The following is a 20894-nucleotide window of genomic DNA, read 5'->3' on the forward strand; positions in this document are numbered from 1 at the left end:
TCAGCATTCTCCCGTGAACACATTTCCATGGATCCCACCTGCCTTGGTCTGGAGCGCACGCATCTGGATCTTCTGGTGGATCTTCAGGATGTTCAGAATTGTCGTCGTCTTCTGCAAAATACAACAGAACAGTCAAATGGTTAGCAGCACAGGAGGGGGCAGGATGGGTGGCATGAGTAGCCTGACGCGTAGCAGGCCAGTCAGCAGGTTGATTTGAAGGGCGACTATGCAGTTTAATGACTCACCCTCACCCTCGCGTGTGGGTCCAGCTTGTTCAGAGCTGATTCTTTTTCTGCCAGTGCGACTCAACAAGGCAGCAACCCTCTGCTCCAGAGGTAACAGTTGGTGCAGATTTGGCGGCCCTCCTCCTGTTCTAAGTCTTTCCCTTTTGTTGTGGGCCAATTTCTTTTGCAAAGATGAAAATATAACTTTTCTCCCACGGTGCGCTTCTGATGGGTGGGACATATACAGATGGTCACATTTACAATTGCAATTCCATTTCAAGATGAAGATATTACTTACACTCACTACTTGACCAACGTCCTGCCATTTCTTTTTGCACTGGCTTCCAGATCTTGCGGTATTCACCACTGCAGAGAATTCTTCTGCAACTAGGTTCTAGCGTCTCCTCATTTCTTTGGATGGAACTTTTGTGGGACCACTCTTGCTGATATCCAGCTCCAGCCATTTCTGCTCAAATGACAGTGACCAGTTTCTCCACTTCCTCATGGAGGAAATTCTTTGTTCTTGTTGCATGCTCTTGCGTCTTTGGTATATTGGACTTACACTCAGGTAATCTTGAAAAATCACAGTTCTCACCTTTCTTCCACCTATGCAGTACTCCTTTCCACTCCCTCAGCCACCTAAAAATCACTAATCACACCTTACCTTTATATATGGTCCATTGCCAATGCTGCTGAGGCATTGAGGACGCTCTCCCTTTAATTGGCCGATTGCCAAGCTTCCTGCACCATTGCGCATGCGCGCATGCTGAAACGGACATGCGTCCCCCTGCCGGCAATTGATGAGATGCTGGGCCCAAGCCCCGCCCCCTGCCGGCTGCGCTGAGCAAGCGCGGCCGAAGCTCCGCCTCCCGCAGGCTCTGCAGCACCACACCACGGGACCAGAACGATGAAGGAGCGGCTAAATTAAGAGGTAAATTTTCAGCGCGTTTTTTTGCCCCACAGTCAGTGTGCCACGGCTAACTATGCCGCTCTAGGTGGCTGGGGAGATTTGGGCTCTAGGTCTTTATCCAGTGGCAAGGGTTAACCAGGACGACTGGAGACCAGCTCTGCTGCACGGACCTAGTGCACACACATATCGCAGTGTGGACTGGCCCGTGCTGTTCCTGGGCCTTCGGCTATTCTGGGCCCCGGAACCTCATTCGCCGCACCATCGCCACGATCTCTCGCCGCTCCTCTGGCACAAACATTTGCCGCACCTTCGCCATGAACTCTCGCTGCACCTCCGCAACTAACTCTCGCCACTCCTCCACCACAAACATTCGCTGCACCTCCGCCACCCACCAAATCTCAGCCACGATCACTCATCACTTCTCTGTCCCAATCACTCGTCGCAAGTATAGTATTTTACTGTACTGTAACATACACTGTAACCACAAAGTAAAACATAACTCATCTGGGTAATATTGGCAGATACCTTTACAGTTATATACAAACATTGACTTCCACTGAGATAAAATGATATTTATTTTTGGAAAAGACAACTTATTCCTGTTCAAACAATGTTAAATTTTCACCAATTTGCTTGCAAGCACAATCATCAGCCAAGTTACTACTGAATTTGATGCTTGTGTGTTGAGCAGAAGTCCAGCTTACAACCTTACAGCTTGTGGATGCCATTGCTTCACCAGCCTCCAGTTAGTTGTGGTTACCAGTTCACCGAGTTTGTACATCAACAGTTTTATTTTTCAGTTTTGCATAAAAAGTTATGGTGATGAATTTTCACGAGGGTCATCCTGCTTGTCCAGGATTGCTCTAGAGTCTCCAGGAATTAAAGATTAATCTCCAGGACACTGCAGTGAGTAACTCAGGAGAAAAATAAAGCGTCGGTATTTTATTTTTGAACACTTATTTATTAGTTATAAAATATTGTGGATGGGAAAGAAAAAAAAAGCTGACTAAACAGCCACAAATCATCCAATTGAGTAATGAAATCTGTTCCATTTACAATTGATTTGGAAAGGTGGTGCTGTGTAAGGATGGGCATGTTGGGCAACCAATGATGGGAACATGAGCCTGGACGCTTGGAGGTGGGAGATCGTGTGATGAAACCTCCAGGAATATGTCCAACTTGGGTTGGCAACCCTACTCATCTGTCGTACCTTCGGCAGAAGAGCAGCAGAAACCCCGGTAAACCGACCATTTGGGTTTTCTATCCAGAGTTTCCATGGTTTTTCCTTTGGAATTTATGCCAGACAACCAGGAGAATCCCTGCTGAAAATCACCTCTGATGTCTTAAAATTAGAACATAACATTGAAGTGATGCAACTTTTATTCTAGTATGCGTTCTATTTCTCAACATCAAAAATGGACACTAGCACCTAAGAGAGTATAGGATTTACAATGACATGCAATTTTTAAAATCTAAAATAAATGCTTCAAATATCATGTGATATTGAAAGTGAAAGTCATGTTGATAAACTTATCAAAAAAGTAGACATGAATAAAACATGGTGAAATCTGGAGAGAAAGAGCTGACAGACTTTTTGTCTGTGTTCAGCAGTCTCCGAAGATTCTTGCCCCTCCATAAATGGACCAACAAACCTTGGAAAAAAAAACCATAAACCTTTTGATAATTTGTTAAGGCCTTGCAGCAGCCAGTCATAAAAAATATGGAAAGATCAAAAGAACTTTGTCTGTATATCACCTTATCATGTCTTCAGGACAACTCAAAATGCTTGATACCCATTGAAATACATAGGTAAGCGCAACAGCAAGTTTGTGCACAGGAAGAATCCACAATCAGCAAATTTCATGAATGACCTTTATCTTTGGCGGAGTTGTTTGAGGAAGGAATGTTAGCCTCCCTGATTTTCTTCTAACAAAAGTTTTCCCAGGGCTTCCTGCAGTGCTTCTGCCCTAAGTGGGACAACCCGAGTGAAAAATCACCACCATGAAATGTTTTACATCCACCTGACCATTTGTCGGGCCCTGACTTCACTGTCTCATTCAAAAGATGCCATCTCCTGTATTGCACCATTCCCTCAGTAATGCACTGAAGTGTCAACCTGGATTGTGTGCTCAGGTCCTTAAGTGGGGTTTGAATCTCCAGCAGAGTTGAGTCCTGCTAACTGAGCCAAGTTGTTCATTTTCTGATTTATGGCTAGTGGTGGGTGACCTTTCCATATTGGAAAATTACATGCAAGAGAGTTGCCATTTTCCAATCTGCTTGTTGGCAGGGAAGGCTCCTGAACATATCTATGACAAGTTATTGCCAAGAAGTCATGCAAATTTAGGTAGCATCGGAGAATGTCAACAAGTGAGCATCGAAAGCCCCTTCAGACCTCGTATTGAAGAATTTAAACTTGGTCTTTTAAAAATATTTCTTCCTTATGAATTAACTGCAGAGCTTACTGTTGCTGTAATAAAATTGGAATTTGAGATTTTGTACAAAACAAGGCATCTCGGACATCATATTGTTTGTAGGAACAACATAGTTACAAGGAGTGATTAACATCAGTGAACACTATGTATTTTAATAACTGCCTTGGACTTGTACATCAATTTGAAGGATGAAAAAGCGTCACTGCATCTGTTAATGGTTCAACTGCTCTTCTAGGTTTAACAATTCACAAGTGACTAATGCATGGGATCTTCCTAATGGGCTTAAGAGTTAGTTGAGGATAAACTATGTTATAAATCTGAAATAACTTCCCCTTCAGTCTGCATGTGAGGGCAATACAACTTCAGAAAATTACCTTTATCAGAATACACCTTAACATAAACCTTTGTGCTCATCAGATAAATTCTGTGCCAGTGAATTATATTTGCCTGAAATGTTCTTCAAGTATTTATATGCGAGTTACAAGTCAGCTAAATCTGACTTTTATTTTAAATTTAAATGAAGGTAATTTCCCACTCAACCCCAGACACATCGATCAGATACAGGGTCAAATGTGTTTAGTTGTTGTGGCGGTCAAATATGGAAACATTAATACCACCAATAGTAATCTACATGGTAGTCTTTGTAGACCTATACAAATGTGTGGTTGCTTGGGGGAGGGGAGCACCTTCAAACAATTAGAAGAACAGTTTTAACTTCAATTGGAGTGAGAATTGAATTTTGACTCTTGAGATGCAACAGATTTTTGACAGTTTAGTTTAGTGTGGAGGTGTGGAAGCAAACCCTATGGCCTAACGTGGCTGATGTGGTCAGCTCCAGTGCATGTGGTAGACCCAGAACTCACTGCAACGGTAAAGTGTAACAACTGGATTCACTTAGAGATTTCAAGCATAACCATATTTGAAAAGTGCGGGTGAATATTTTCATTTGCCGTTTTTGAAAATTTGACACATTTTCAGGTGCCTGGTTACATAATTAACAAAAGTTTAACAATGTACTTCAATAATTACCACAAGGTTTCAACCTTCAGAGGAGATGTGTGGTAAACAGGAGCTAAATGGCCTAGCTCTAATCTTGTTCTGGATTCTCCCACCAGAAGAAATTGTTTCTCTGTATCTACGCAATCGAATCCCTTTATCATTTTAAAGCACCTTGATAAGATCACCACTCAACTTTCTGAACTCAAGGAAATTCAAACCATTTATGTAACTTGCCCTCATAATTAAATCCTTTAAGCCCGGGTATTATTTTGGTGAATCAGCGCTGCACCTCCAAGGCCAACTTGTGAGACAAGCAAAATATTGTGAATGCTGGAAATCTGAAATAGAAACAGAAAACCCTGGAAATACTCAGCAGGTCAGACAACATCTGCGGAGAGAGATGCAGAGTTAATGTTTCAGGTCGTCCGAACTGGAAAAAGTTACAGATGTAACAGATTTTAAGCATGCAGAGGCAGGGAAAGCGGGGGAGGGAAGAAAGAACAAAAGAGAAGGTCTGTGATGGGGTGGAAGGCTGGAGAGATTAAATGACAAAAGCGATGATAGTACAAGGCAGAAGGAGATGATCATGGGACAAGAAAATAATCAAAAGATGAGCCGTAAATGAGAATAGCAGAAACATCAACAGCTGCCATGTGAAAAAATTGGAGCAGATGTTATGGTCTGAAATTGTTGAGTCCAAAAGGCTGTAAAGTGCCTAATCAAAAGATGAGGTGCTGTTCCTTGAGCTTACGTTCAGCTTCGTTGGAACAATGTAAGAGGCCGAGGTCAGAGTGGGAGTGGAGTAGAGAATTTATTTGTGTGAATTCATAGCTTAATTTGGTGGTGATAGATTTCATGTTCTAAATCAAGAAAGCAACTTCCGTTTAACAATATTGCATTTGAGGTCAGTGCTCCTGTATCAAAGTGCAGTCTTTTGCTACACATTGTTTTCAACACAGTCTTGAGAGTTTGGAATGAGGTAGTGTTATTCCTGATTATTTGTCAGTGTGGTGTTTTACATTATTTTTACATTATTTTTAAATGTTACGAAGCAATGGAACAGAATCTCACTAGGTATCATGAGGCCATAAGATTTTCAGATGTTCATTTTTTTTCTGAATTTGGTCAAAACAATTGGGAAAAATCTGCTGCAAACAAATACCTATTTCTTGAGGACAAATATAAAGCCAGATGTTCATAATTAAAAAGGGTATAATCAGCAAAAAAAAACAGTTGAAGGAACAAATAAAATACTTTATGTAATGAACACGTGCAAGTAATGTTTCTTGCAATTTATTTTGGGTGCGCGGCCCCTTTAAGGGCCTGCTCTGCCCATTCAAATTTCATCATCTCTGCGGTTTTTCCATTTAAAAGCCGGCTGCACAGGTTCTCCGGACCGCTGCGCAACATCGCAGCTTAGCGGGAACATTGCTTACAAGTGACTTAGCAGTGAATAATGTTAAATGGTGTTGATGTCCATCCTCAGCATCTCCTCCTACATTAAACTTTATTAAACTGTCTTGTATATGCTGCAAGTAAATCAAGGTACACTCCATGCCAAGTGCTACCCCTCGGTACAGAGAGAAGATAAAATTCTCCCTGTGCCAAATACAGAAAGTTACAGTATGTGGATATTGGTGATTCCAGTTTATTTTAGGTGGGATCCTTTTTTGGAATTCATCTTTTGGGGGTCATTAATGGGTTTAGCCCTAAATTCAGAAACTCAGGTATAATATTGCATGGAAAGTATTGTGCACCCTTGAACAAAAGAGATAATAGGCTGGATTTCTAATAGCCATTATTTTAATGATCGGTTTTAAACATTTAACAATAAAATAAATGGCTATTACTGGCATCAATGTCACACTGATTGGAAAATCTAAACAAATGAAATGGGCACCATTCTTTTTCTTTCCTTAAATAATTAACTCTTAAGCCAGCAATTTTATACTTTGGATTGTCTGGCTGAATATTCCACTAGCTTGTAGATATTGCATCTTTCCCCTTTACTAGACGGCCTCATTTCTGGATCTCATACAGTTTTTCTTTCTAATATATTCACTTTGAATATTCAGTCAGATTGAGACTTTGTATCTGCCCACCTATTTCAGAGTATAAAACAGTCGACCTGTTTTCAACTATGCTATTATTATTATCTTTGTCACGAGGCACAAATTGCTGAAAGAATATTTTAATGACCTTAGCGTACGCCATGCTATTGCTTTTATTATCCAGAATCACATGCATTCTGCAAACAAATAGCACTAAAACTAGACTGAATGGTTTGCTAACTTTAAAAAAACCCATCATGCTTATATTTGCAGGGACGTATCATAATGGAATAGGCTTTAGTAAGAGCTGATGCATGATGACTGAAATGTCCCAGTGTCTATTTTAAACCTGGTCTAAAGTGTTCTCTGTTTTTCACTCTTGTTCTTCTTCGCCTCTGCTAACTGCAGGTTACTTCCAGACTGATACCCTCAAAAGCTGTGATCCCACTCTGCTGCCAGAACAGTATTTTCCAATGTACTTGGGAGTGAAGTGCCTAATCCCATCAGATTTTCTTGGGTGCAGTCATTTGCTTATTGTTGACAGGCTGCTGCACTAGTATTGGAGCAACTAGGATGCCCACTAGGTGAGGCGGGTGTGTGGGTAGCCAGGAAAATGTGGGGATGCACAGCTTTTAGGGGAAGAACCAGCAACTCCAGCTGATGACTCTAGTGACAATTGGCAATCAGGCCCTTTCTTGCAAGGTAAGTTTCTTACTGGCTAAATTTTATTTCTTTTCGGGATTACAGACCATGAAACCGAGCTAAAACACTTTTATGAGCTGCCCTTTACCACTGGAGGTTACTGTTCACCTGCCTCTTGAGTACTTAAGTTGGGGGCACCAGACGCGGGACGAATGAGAGTTCCCGTGTATACCGCCAATCTCCCCATCGTTTCCCCTGCCCCCCCCCCCCCCCCAGCGTCCCATTTATGACATCAGACTGCAAGGGAGCGGATGTAACAGACCCGCCCCCACAGGAAATCTCAGCAAGGTTGAACAGGGTGGAGACTTGGTATTACTGATCCTACCCTATTTACCACTGCTGTAAGTCGCTGCCCAAACCCACTGGAAAATCTGCAGATTTTCAGGGCTTGAGGTGCTTCTGAAGGCCAGAATACTCAACAACTGTAATTGTCAGCTATTAGTGGGGAAAATATTGGGATTTTTTTAATCTCTGGAGTTGTTGCATACACCTGCCTTAGACAGAGCTAGGTATTTAAGTCTGAAAGTTATGGATGGCTGTGCATTGTTCACATACAGCACATGATTAATCATCAAAGTTGTTGTTAGCCTGGACTGTGGCTTTTGAGGTAGAAGAAAATTACAAATTTGATATTTAAACTTCTTTTTTAAAAGCTATGCAGCTTTGCAGTGTACTATTAATTATGTTTGATGTAATGCTACCTTCTATTCAAAATGAAATACAATACTCTTGTTAATCAACTGGAGCCATCACTTTGTCCAGATACTGAGTTTGGCTTCTTCAATTGCAAGAATATCAACTCCAGACATTTATGCGAATTATTCCAGAATCTCAGTGTTGTCCCAGCATTGTTATATTTAGCAAAGATGCACTACGTGGTATGATACTGAGCTGTGCAGACCAAGAAGGTCCCAAGTTTGATCCTTAATATGTGTACTGAGTTACTTGATCTCAGCTAAAGCGATGGTGTGGGGGCATCAGCATTGGCATCAGTATCCTCAGGAAAGGGAGGAGAAAAATTTGCTAAAGCTGCAGTGTTAGATCGCTATTCAGTAATCTGTGCTGGAAATGTGTATTTTTGGACACCAGTTGAGGACAGGATTTGGCTAGGCTGTAATTAAAAACTGAAAATGCTGGAACTCTCAGTGGGTCAGATAGCATCTGTGGAGAGACCCTTCGTCAGAACTGGAAACGTCATTGACCCGAAACGTTAGCTCTGCTTTCTCTCCACAGATGCTGCCTGACCCACTGAGATTTCCAGCATTTTTTGTTTTTATTCTAGATTCCAGCATCTGCAGTATTTTGCTTTTGTATTAGGCTAGGCTGTAATGGTTGAATATTTTACTGATACTCAACATTGCTATTCAGGCCTATGCAGGAAGAATGGGCATTTGGGCAAAGTACCAGAGGGTGTCTGTCAGAATCCTACTTCAGCATGTGTTATGTCATTAAGAGAGGAGGTGTAAGGGGAAAAATAAGAGGAACATTTAAGGAGATATATATTAAAAAAATCACAGAATCATAGAAAAATTATGACACAGGAGGCCATTCGGCCCATTGTATCTGTGCCAATTAGAAAAGACCTATCCGGCTTAATCTTACCATCCAGCACTAGGTCCGTAGCCCTGTAGGTCACGGCTCTTTAAGTGTACATCCAAGTACTTTTTAAATGTGATGAGGGTTTCTGCCTCTAATTACCCTTTTCATGCAGAGTTCCTGCCTCTAACTACCCTTTTCATGCAGAGTTCCAGACCCCCACCACCCTGGGTAATTTTTTTCTTCCTCATCTCTCTAATCCTTCTACCAACTACTTTAAATCTATGCCCCCTGATTATTGACCCCTCTGCTAAGGGAAATAGGTCCTTCCTATCCACGCTATCTCGGCCCCTCATAATTTTATACACCTCAATTAAATCTCCACTCAGCCTCCTCTGTTCCAAAGAATACAACCCCACCCTACCAATTTTTCCTCATATCACTTTTAATGATGTTTTACTGTGATAATTGCAGCAATCTCTGCTAAAGTTCTGTGAGGGAAATAGAGGGAAGCACACATGTCCTGGTGGTAAAACTATTACAGTTCCCCTATTTTAGTTTTGTTTTCAAATATGCTGCATATGGTGTTGAATAATTGTCATTAGTTACGATAAAGCCACTAAATTATTTTGAGCTGCGAAAGTTACATTATTTTAATTAGTCTCTAATTTTTGGTGTGTATATTGGTCTTTTCAGTGTTTTTTTAATGAAAAAAATAGGTTGAGTCTTCAATGAGAAGAATTTCTGCTCTGGAATGCAAAAGGGATTCTTATTCAGTAATGCGAATTTTAGCTAAAAGGAGAGCTTACATAAATATTTGAAAATGAGGATCACTGTTCTAACCAGTCTATCCATTTAGAAAAAAAAGTGTCAAAGTGAAGACTTTTAGGCTTTTCAGTAGTTTGATACTGTAGTTAGTTTTGCACAGAATAAATCTGTGATAATGTGCATTCCAGGAAGACTGATTTGCCTTTGTAACTTCACCATTCACAGAATAGCCTGTGCTGCATAAACATTAATAACCTTTGCACCCTGTGGTTTCACTGCAAGTTATCTACTCTGATAAATTTGTGAGTAAGTTAAGAAAAAGCAAACTAGCACGGTTTAATAAAAGCTTTTGCATCATTATATATTAGACAGAAGTTGGCTGTGTATATGTCGATCCCAGTCAAATTCCCCTTCATTTGATTCTTGTGTTTTTGGGAAAGCTCTTCCATTACCCAAGCACCAAATACTTGCTACTCATGTTTTCCCTTTTAGGCCCCAGTGTGACCATGTTTCAGTGTTTATCCAACAGGGCAGATGGTGTAAATAACAGATTTCTCCAGTTGTTTCAATGTTGCAGTGTGGTCAGTGAACGGGCTTCTATAAGTTGGGACTGGGTCCTGTCAGTTACCACAGAATTCTCTTTAGCAGCTCAGCCTAGACCTAATGAATCTCACCCAATATGAGTAGTTGAGCTTGAATATTGGTTGTAGTTGGAATTCAGAATTGATCCCTATGGTCAAAACTCTGTTGCTCCATTGCTAGATTCACTAGTGCAATGTTTACTTAGACCAGATTGAATCCTATTTCTAATAATTGTCACATTCTGGTTCAACCTAGCAAGGGAGCGCACTTTGTAAAATATTTCACCAATTTTAGTTGGTCATCTGAAGGAAGAAGGGAAAGTGCAATGGGGTACCATCTCGTTCCCTCAAGCATATTTTCTGTCTCATTTTTTTGTTTTGTAAAACTCCTGTGAAGCAACTTGGGACATTTCACTACGTTAATGGCGCTATATAAATGCAAATTGTTGTTGGATTTACTAAGGAGCAGCCTTGATTAAACGATGAACTGTCCACTCCTCTAGACCAAGACTGATGATAATGGTGGTAATGATTAAGAAAATTGACTTTTTTTTATTAGTGGATCTAGCAATGGAGCAGTAGAGTTTTGACCACGGATCAATTCTCAATTCCAACTACAATCAATATTCAAGCTCAACTATTCACATTGGGTGAGATTCATTAGGTCTAGGCTGAGCTGATTCAATGGGCAAGTATATCTTGCGGTAATAAGCCATACAGATCAGGAGGCTGCCACATATTTTCCTGATTCGATGATCTCAGTTCGGACAGTAACAAGAGCACTACAACTCGGCTCTGGCTGGAGAGCAGAAAAACGCAGCCAGAGTTCCTTCTCTGATTGCTGTCTGCTGACACCTGCCAGAAAGTGTATGCATGTTGAGATAAGGAATAGGGCTTGGCTGTGAAGCTCCCACAGTCAAATAGCCTGCCAACACTCACAATGCAGACATTCACATTAAAAAACTGCTACTTGAGAGAGCTGCCACTTCCTGTGGAATTGTACCCTGGCACAAGTTGGGTCTTCAGGAGCAGAGGGGAGATAAAGACAAAAAGTGGGAGAGGAAAGCCTACTTATATATGTAATTAATTGAATGAGTACTTCCAAATTATAATTAAAAAAATATTTTATGCAGGAATTTGAAGCTTTAAACAAGTGTATAAATTATTTCTGATTTTTGTTTAATTCTAGTTGCAAGATTAGGCAGCACTGGCAAGGCTGCATGTATTGCCTATCCCGAGTTGTCCTGTGAGCAATTGTTTTTCAGCCGAGAAGCTTGCTAGGCCATTTCAGGGGTGATTAAGAGCCAACCAGTGTAGGACTAGAGCTACGTGCAGACCAGAGCAATGAAGGGCATTAGTGAACTAGTCCTGTTTTTACAACAACTTGGCAGCTCTCATGGACATATATTTTTCTGGTGCCAGCCCATAAATTAGCAGATTTATTGCATTCAATTTTAAAACTTGCCATGGTGGGATTTGAACTCATGACCTCTGTGTAGGTAGCCCAGTACCAAACCGCTACACTACTATACCCTAATAGTATTGTGTTAGTTGTTGTTCCAGTCAGGGATGAATGAACAAGCTCATCAGGTACATAGCTCATCTCAGCTGATTGAACTTTGAGCCAGAACTGAATTTCTAAACTTGTTATCGTGAAGTGTTGACTCAGTTCCAAGAAGCAGCCAGTTTATATTTAAATTTTTACTAGCCAGAGGATTCTGCTACTTTACAATGAGGTAGATAACTGCAAGAATGCAGAATATGAATAATTGTAAAAACTTAGCATATTATTCATGTGGATGTACAGTGTCGCTAACGTGCATCAGAGCTAAAGGATAATAAATGGACGGATTACTTCATAGAACGATAAAAATTTACAGCACAGGAACAGACCATATGGCCCATGATTTTTTCTGCACATGAGCCACCCATTCTAATCCCATCTACTGTTTGTTGCCATACACTTCAACATTTGTTTTTTCGAGCAACTATCCAATTCCCTTTGAAAAGCACTTACAGTCTGTACCATAACTATTTGTTGCAGAAAATTTTGAATTCTAACCACCTATATAAAGAGATTGTTTTCTATTCTCCCCTCTCCCCTTGAATTCATTTTCTGATTATCTTAAATTTATCCCCTCTCATTAGCACCTTGTCAACCAGTGGAAACAATCTCATCACTATTTGCTTTATCTTAATAACCCTTTATAATCTTGAAGACCTCTGTCAGGTTACCCCTCAACCATCTCAGCTTAGTGACAAAAGCCCTAACTTTTCAAGGGACATTCCTGGTAATAATCTAATGGATCCAAACTGCACTATGTCCATTGCTTTTATATCCTTTGTACATAGGGTGCCCAACACTATACAAAACACTCCAACTCTGACTAAAGTCTTGTTGGAAAAAAAGGAACCTGCCATAAGGATCAGGCTGGAAAGTCTGGCCGAGGTGGCTGGGCCAAAGAGGGGGGTGTAGGACCCCTTCTGCAAACAACTTGATGGTGCTCCCAGTAAGTTTGCCAGAACTGCTGCAGATGTTTGGGCCAAAGACTTAGAGTGGTTAGTGTGTGGGTTTCTCTGCCACAAGCCGATACTGAAATTAAATCTGTAATTAAAAAAAAAAGGAAATTAGATAGTTTCTTGAAAAAGAAGAATATAAATTGATATAAGAAAGTAGCAGGGGAGTGGGGTTCAACAAAGTGGCTCACGTGGGGGAAAATATAGCTCAGACTTGATTGGCCAAATAGCCCATCTCTGCTGTATTTTTTTTAAACTAAATTTGTTATTGGGATGTGGATGAAGATGGTAAGGCCACATTGTTTCCCATCCCTCAATGCCTCAAGAACCATTGCAGTCCTTGTGCAGATGGTATTCCCACAGTAGTGATACGTAGCGAATTCCAGTATTTTGACCAGCATGATGTAGGAATGACGATATATGTCCATGTCAGGATGACGTGTGATTTGGAGGTGACAGTGATCCCATGATCTTATTGCTTTTGACCTTGGTGATCGAGGTTGTAGGACTGGGAGGTGCTGTCAAAGTAAATTTGATTATCTAAATAGTACACACTGCAGCCACAGTTTACCAGTGGTGGATATTGAGTCCAATGGAAGGGAGCTAACTAAGCACACTGCTTTGTCCTGGACGGTGTTCAGCTTCTTGGGCGAGATTTTCGGTTTTCGGCCGCCTTCGCTGCGCTACCGTTTTTTTAGGCCGAACTTTCAGCCATTACGTCTGGGTAAAGGAGGCGTTGCATGATGATTTGCAGTGCAAAACGCGAGTTTTGGCGACTTTAGTCCGGGGTCGGGATCGCTGCGAGAGAGGCCTTGGGAGGGGGAAAAACAAACAAAAAAAAATTTCCAAAAAACATTCCACAAACACTCAAAAAACATTTACATGACCATTATGTATCGAATCGCTGAAAAAAATATAAAAATAAAAACTCTAACTTAACTTTTTAGCAGGTTTTCATACTTACTGCTGCTGGCAGGGCTGCACAGGTTTGACTTGTCGGGAGCGTGCCGAAAGTACGGCGGTAATACAATCTGCGACGTTGCATGTCGCGCACCTCCCCCCGGCAATACTTGAAAGCGCCGCCGCGGAGGGTTAAATTGCGGCGAAAACCCGGTCGCAAACCTGGTGAAAATCCAGCCCCTTGAGTGTTACTACGACTACTCTCATCCAGGTGATTAGTTAGTATACACCAGCACACTACTGAGTGGAGCCAGACAGATGGTGGTTAAGCATTGGGGGTTCAGGAGGTCAATCACTCGTCGCAGAGTACATAACCTTTGCTTTACCCTTATGGGTGGTCCAATAAAATTTCTGGTCAATAGTGAATTCCGGATTCTTGATGGTAGGGACTTACTGATGATGATATTGGTGAGGTAGGTTGTTTTTATTTACTCTAAATGCTCTTTGCCTGGTACCAATGCGGCATGAACTTTACTTGCTACTTATCAGCCTAGACCTGGATGTCATAGTTATCTAAGTCCTGCTGTAGGATTTCATGGCTGCTTCATTGTCTGAGGAGTAGTGAATGGAACTAAACGTAGAGGTATAATAATAAATAATAACTTTTCTTTATATAGCACCTTTAACATAGTAAAATGTATTACAGACAAACTTCTCACTTTTAGAGTGGAAGCAAGTCTTCCTCGATTTCGAGGGATTGCCTATGATGATGACAGATAAACAGATAAATTTGACACCAAGCCACAGAAGAAATTAAGGCAGATGATCAAAAGCTTGTTTAAAGAAGTAGGTTTTAATGAGAGTCTTAAAGGAGGAAAGAGAGATAGAGAAGCCTAGAGGTTTAGGGAGGGAGTTCCAGAGTTTGGGCCCAAACAGCTGAAGGCAAGTCCACCGATGGTTGAGCAGTTATAATGAGGGATGTTCAAGGGGCCAGAATTTGAGGAGTGCAGACATTTTGTGGGATTGTGAGGCTGAAAAAGATTACAGAGCTAGGGAGGGGCAAATCCATGGAGTGATTTGTAAATGAGGATGAGAATTTTGAAATCGAGGCATTGTTTAACTGGGAGCCAGTGTAGGTCAGAAAGCACAGGTGACAGGTGATCTTGACTTGGTGCGGGTGTGTACACGGGCTGCTGAGTTTTGGATGACCTCAAGTTTACGTAGTGTGGAATGTGGGAGGCCAGTCAGGAGTGAGTTGGAGTAGTCAAGTCATATGTTGACATGATCTCTGTTGTAATCACTAATTTTTCTTTTTGTTTGTGGGATGTGTACATCTCTGGCAAGGCCAGCATTTATTGCACATCCTTAATTGTGCTTGAGAAGGTGATGATCAGCCATCTTCTTGAACCGCTATAGTCCATGTGGTGAAGGTACAGTGCTGTTAGGGAGGGAGTTCCCGGATTTTGACCCAGTGATGATGAAGGAATGGCAACGTATTTCCAAGTTAGGATGGTGTGTAATTTGGAGGGGAACTTGCAGGTGATGGTGTTCCCAAGCATCTGCTGCCCTTGTCCTTCTAGGTGGTAGAGATCGAGGGTTTGAGAAGTGTTTTCGAAGAAGCCTGGTGAGTTGCTGCAGTGCATCTTGTAGACTGTGCAGTGGTGGCGGAGTGAATGAATGTTTAAGGTGGTGGATGGGGTGCCAGTCAAGCGGGCTGCTTTGTCCTAGATGTTCTTGAGTGTTGTTGGAGATGCACTCAGGCAAGTGGAGAGTATTCCATCACATGGCTGACTTGTACCTTGTAGATGGTGGAAAGGCTTTGGGGAGTCAGGAGGTGAGACACTCTCCACAGAATACCCAGCCTCTGACCTGCTCTTGTTGCCACAGTATTTATGTGGCTGGTCCAATTAAGTTTCTGGTCAGTGATGACCCCAGGATGTAGATGTTGGGGGATTCAGCTATAGTAATGCCGTTGAATGTCAAGGGGCGATGATTAGACTCTAGCTTGTTGGAGATAGTCAATGCCTGGCACTTCTGTGGTAAGAATGTTAGTTGCCACTTCTGGTAGTACATTCCACAGTCTCATAACCCACTGTATAACAGAGTTTATCCTGCTCTCTGTCCGAATCACTTACATTGAAATTTATATCTATGTCTCCTCCCCCGCCCCGCACCCCCCTCCCATTGCCTCTCCACTCCTCAGTCAGTGAAAACAATCTTTTTCAATCTAATCTGTCCCATCCCTTCTTCATTTTAAGGAAAGCTGTCAAATTGTTGTAAAATTGCCCAAAAGTAAATCAACCCCAATAAAACCTAGTCTTCTGTTTCTATGGCCTTGTTTACTAGCTTTTAATACGTTGTGAACCTGCACCCAAAATCCCTCTGCTTTTCCACATCATCCAGCTTTCTTTCATTCAAAGCATAATTAAAACTTTTTTTAACCAAAATATACCATCTCATATTTACTGACATTGAATTGCATCTGCCACTTTCTTGTCCATGCCACCATTTTATCAATATTCCCTTGCAGCTTCCTTTGGTCCTCAGAACTATTTACAATGTCTCATATTTTAGCATTATCTGTAAACTTGGAGCATCATTTCCACTCGCCTTATATCCAAATTATTGATCAAAACAGTGAAAGACATGGGGCCCGAAATTGGTGGACTTACTGTCCGCTGCTGCCGAGTTTTCTGGGCGGTCTCCCCTCCGAGCGAGTTTGGTGGAGGCCTCCCGCTGGCGGGGAGAGAAGACGCTGGGTACTGTCCGCTGGCGTGCGTCGCCCAGAAGAGTCCTCCCGCCCGCCGAGCTGCCAGTTTGGTCCGGGTGGTCCTCCGCTGTAGCAGGGGATAAGACCGCCACATGGAGGCAGGTCTAACCTCAACGGTAAGTATGAAGACCTGCAAAAAAAGGTCAGTCCACTTTTCTTTTCTTTTTTTTTTGCAGAGATTTCTGGTGGGTTTTTAAATGTTTTAAAAATGTTTTTATTTCATCAGTTCCCCCATTCCCTGGGCCCAACTCAATCCTCGGCGGTACTTTGCCGAGGATTGCATTTGCCACCGAGAATGGGAGCTGCCGCTCAGAATCGACGCGTGTCCCATTTTTGCGGTCTTTCCCAGATTTTTCCATGGAACTCTCGTCCAAAGTACCTTCAGAATCTCAGCGGTCCTTTGGATGGTACTTGGGCGGAACTTGGCTTTCATCAATTTCAGACCCTTGATCCCATCATAGAATTCTGTGGGACAACACCCAACCACTCTGAGAAACTATAGAATTGTCAGTGAACAAACTTATGACAGAGGGATGGTCATTAATGAACCAGATGGAGAAGGTAGGGCTGAAGGTACTGCTCTGAGGAACTGCTGTAATGGTGTACTGGGGCTATGATGATTGATCGCTGACGGCCACAACCATCTTCCTATGTGTTAGGTACGATTTCAACCACAATGAGAGTTTCCCCATGACTTCCATTTTATTGGAGTTTGATGTCGACGACAGTTACTCTCACCTCTCCCTTGCATCCATGACTGGATCAAGGCCATAATGATATCTGGAGCCAAGTGGTTCTGTTGTAAATTGTACAATCTATGATTCTATGATTATACAAATTCAGCATTACTTCCCTGCTTTTTGTATTCTATCCTTTAGATACAGAACCAAGGTTTCTGTTTGGAAGTTCTTAAATAAACATCTTCTGGATAAAGGGTATGTTTATGTTTGCAGTGATGATATTTCAACACCATTCCGTTTTTATCTGTGGTTTGCATGCTGAACTTTGTTATGTGATATTACTCACATATGCATATGTCAGAATGTTATATACATGTACAAACAAATGTAATTCCATGTCAAAACTAAGCTGGCAGAAAATTGGATTTTGTGTAGATAATGTTAGTGTTTCTAGATACATATTGGAAACTTCATCTACCCACATTCAGTATGTATTAGAGCCGTGATTCTTTTAACAGTCTGATAACATGGCACAGCTGTAATCATAGCTGTTGTAAAGATTTGTAACTGTGATTAAATATTGTAGCATTCTTTGTAACTAATGTGTGAAGTTGATGACAGAAGGGTAAAATTCTACCAGAATTGGATTTTGTTGCAGCTTGGTCTTTATTGGCACTATTGTTCAGGCTAATTACAACTTTGGTTTAACTCTTGATTTGTGGCAGATTTTTTAAATGAAGTCTTCTCTTCACTGAGTTATGTCCCTTTAAGTTTCATATTGTGTTCTCAGCGTAACAAATTAGACTAGTGCTGTATTCTCAGCTCGGACACTGTTGAGAATGCACTTGTTTCAGAATAACAAGTTTTCTAGAAAAAAAAAAATTAGTTCAAAATGTAACAGAAAAGCTCGAAGTTTGTAGCATTCAGATTTTAACAGAACACTTATGCCATTTTTATTTCCAGTTTACCCTTTTTTGTCTTTTTTCATGAAGAAATAATCGTATCAGAAGATTTCCTGTTCATTAATGGTACTACAAATAGTGAACACAAAAATCGTCACCCCTTGTCTGATTTCTCATTTTAAAGGGGAAAAGCTTGAAAGCTACTATGTTTTTGGGGACGACTATTTTGAACTCTCATGTGAGAAGAGGAGCAGTATTGTTACTCTTTACGCAAAAGTATGTCCATCTCATCATTTTATGTGCTCTGTCTTTTTGATTGTGCTGGTCGGGAACGGTAGCATAGTGGCTATGTTGTTGAACGAGTAATCCAGAGGCCTGGACTAATGATCCAGAGACGTGAGTTCAAATCCCACCCAGCAGCTGGAGAATTTAAATTCAGTTAATTAAATAAATCTGGAATAAAAAAAACTGGTATCAGTAATGGTTACCATGAAACTATCGTAAAAACCCATCTGGTTCACGAATGTCCTTCAGGGAAGGAAATGTATTGTACTTACCTGGTCTGGCCTATATGTGACTCTAGATCCACAGCAATGTGGTTCATTCTTAACTGCCCTTGACCCCACTTTGCTTGCTAGCTATCGCCCCATCTCCAACGTCCCTTTTCTATCCAAAGTACTTGAACGTGTTGTCACCTCCCAAATCTGTGACCATCTTTCCCTGAATTCAGTGTGTTTGAATCCCTGCAATCTGGTTTTCCTCCCTGCCTCAGTTCCAAAACGGCTCTCACCAAAGTCACAAATGACATCCTTTGTGAGTGTGACAAAGGTAAAGTATCCTGCCTCATCCTTCTGGACCTGTCTGCAGCCTTTGACACAGTTGACCACTCCATTCTCCTCCAACACCTCTCCACCAACGTCCAGCTAGGTGGGACAGCATTCGCCTGGTTCTATTCTTATCTATCTAATCGTAGCCAGAAAATCTCTTGCAATGGCTTCTCTTCCCACTCCCGCATCTATCCTTGGCCCCCTCCTATTTCTCATCTATATGCAGCCCCTTGGCAACATCATCTGAAAACACAGATTCAGTTTCCACATGTACACTGACGACACCCAGCTCTACCTTTCCACCAATTCTCTCGACCCTTGTTTGGTATCTAAATTGCCAAATTGCTTGTCTGACATTCAGTACTGGATGAGCAGAAATTTTCTCCAATTAAATATTGGGAAGACTGAAACTATTATTTTTGGTCCCCGCCACAAACTGCGTTCCCTAACCACTGACTCCATCTCTCTCCCTAGCATCAATCTGAGGATGAACAAGACTGTTCGCAACCTAGGTGTCATATTTGACTCTGAAATGAGTTTCCGGCCACATATCCGTGCATTACTAAACGCGCCTTTTTCCACCTCCATAACATTGCCTGCTTCCTCCTTGCCTCAGCTCTTCTGCTGCTGAAACCCTCATTCATGCCTTTGTTACCTCTAGACTTGACAACTCCAACTCACTCCTGGCTGGCCTTCCACATTCCACTCTACGTAAACTTGAAGTCATCCAAAACTCAGCAGCCCGTGTACAAACTCGCACCAAGTGAAGGTCACCCATCACCCCTGTGCTTTCTGACCTACATTGGCTCCCAGTTAAACAACGCCTCGATTTCAAAATTCTCATCCTTGTTTACAAATCACTCCATGGACTTGCCCCTCCCTACCTCTGTAATCTTTTTCAGCCTCACAAATCCACAAGTTGTCTGCGCTCCTCAAATTCTGCCCTCTTGAAAATCCCGCATTATAACTGCTCAACCATCGGTGGCCGTGCCTTCAGCTGTTTGGGCCCTAAGCTCTGGAACTCCCTCCCTAAACCTCTATGCCTCTCTACCTCTCTTTCCTCCTTTTAAGATGCTCCTTAAAACCTACCTCTCATCTGCCTTAATTTCTTCTTTTGTGGCTCAGTGTTAAATCTATCTGTTTTGTCTTGTAGCACTGAAGTGTCTTGGGATGTTTTACTACGTTAAAGGCGCCATACAAATAAAAGTTGTTGTTGTTGCTGCTCTCTGAAATGGACTAGCAAGCCATTCAGTTGTACACAACTGCTATGAGAAGAATAAAACCGGACGAACCACCCGGCATTGGCACCGGCTTCGAACGCGACAATGGCACTTAGTCAAGTCGACCCAGCAAAGTCCTCCTCACGAACCTCTGGGGACCTGTGCCAAAATTGGGAGAGTTGTCTCACAGACTAATCAAGCAACAGCCTGACATGGTCACTCACAGAATCATACCTTTCAGCCAATGTCCCAGATTCCTCCATCACCATCGCTGAGTACATTCTGTCCCACCGGCAGGGCAGCCCCACTAGAGGGGGCGGCACAGTGGTATACAGTCGGGACGGAATGGCCCTGCAAGTCCTCAACATTGACTCTGGAGCCCATGAAGTCTCATGGCTTCAAGTCAAGCATGGGCAAGGAAACCTCCTGCTGATTACCATCTACTTCATTCCCTCAGCTGATGAATCAGTACTCCTCCATGTTGAACACCACTTGGAAGAAGCACTGAGGATCGCAAGAGCACAGAATGCACTCTGGGTGAGGGACTTCAATGTCTGTCAACAAGAGTGGCTCGGTAGCACCACTATTGACTGACCTGGCTGAGTCATGAAAGACATAGCTGGCAGACGAGGACTGTGGCAGGTGGTGAGAGAACCAACACGAGGGAAAAACCTACTTGACCTCGTCCTCACCAATCTACCTGTCGCAGATGCATCTGTCCATGACAGCATTGGTAGCAGTGACCACCACACAGTCCTTGTGGAGACAAAATTTCATCTTCACACTGAAGACATCCTCCATTGTGTTGTGTGGCACTATCACTGTGCTAAATGGGATAGATTCAGAACAGATCTAGCAGCTCAAAACTGGGTATT

General features: G+C 42.0%; 1 protein-coding gene across 4 annotated transcripts in view; it reads left to right on the plus strand.

Moving 5' to 3' along the window:
• Window positions 1-20894, plus strand: part of ldah (lipid droplet associated hydrolase) — a 414051-nt gene that overhangs the window by 109256 nt on the left and 283901 nt on the right. Inside the window, exon 2 of one of the 4 annotated variants that reach the window (XM_070885077.1) lies at window positions 17269-17325. The exons of the other annotated variants lie outside the window; for them this stretch is intronic. The gene's annotated coding sequence lies outside the window, so the exon portion shown is untranslated. The remainder of the gene's footprint in view (window positions 1-17268; window positions 17326-20894) is intronic. 4 annotated transcript variants of the gene reach the window in all.

Source organism: Pristiophorus japonicus, chromosome 7, assembly GCF_044704955.1.
Source record: "Pristiophorus japonicus isolate sPriJap1 chromosome 7, sPriJap1.hap1, whole genome shotgun sequence".
In the NCBI taxonomy this organism is placed as follows: Eukaryota; Metazoa; Chordata; class Chondrichthyes; family Pristiophoridae; genus Pristiophorus; species Pristiophorus japonicus.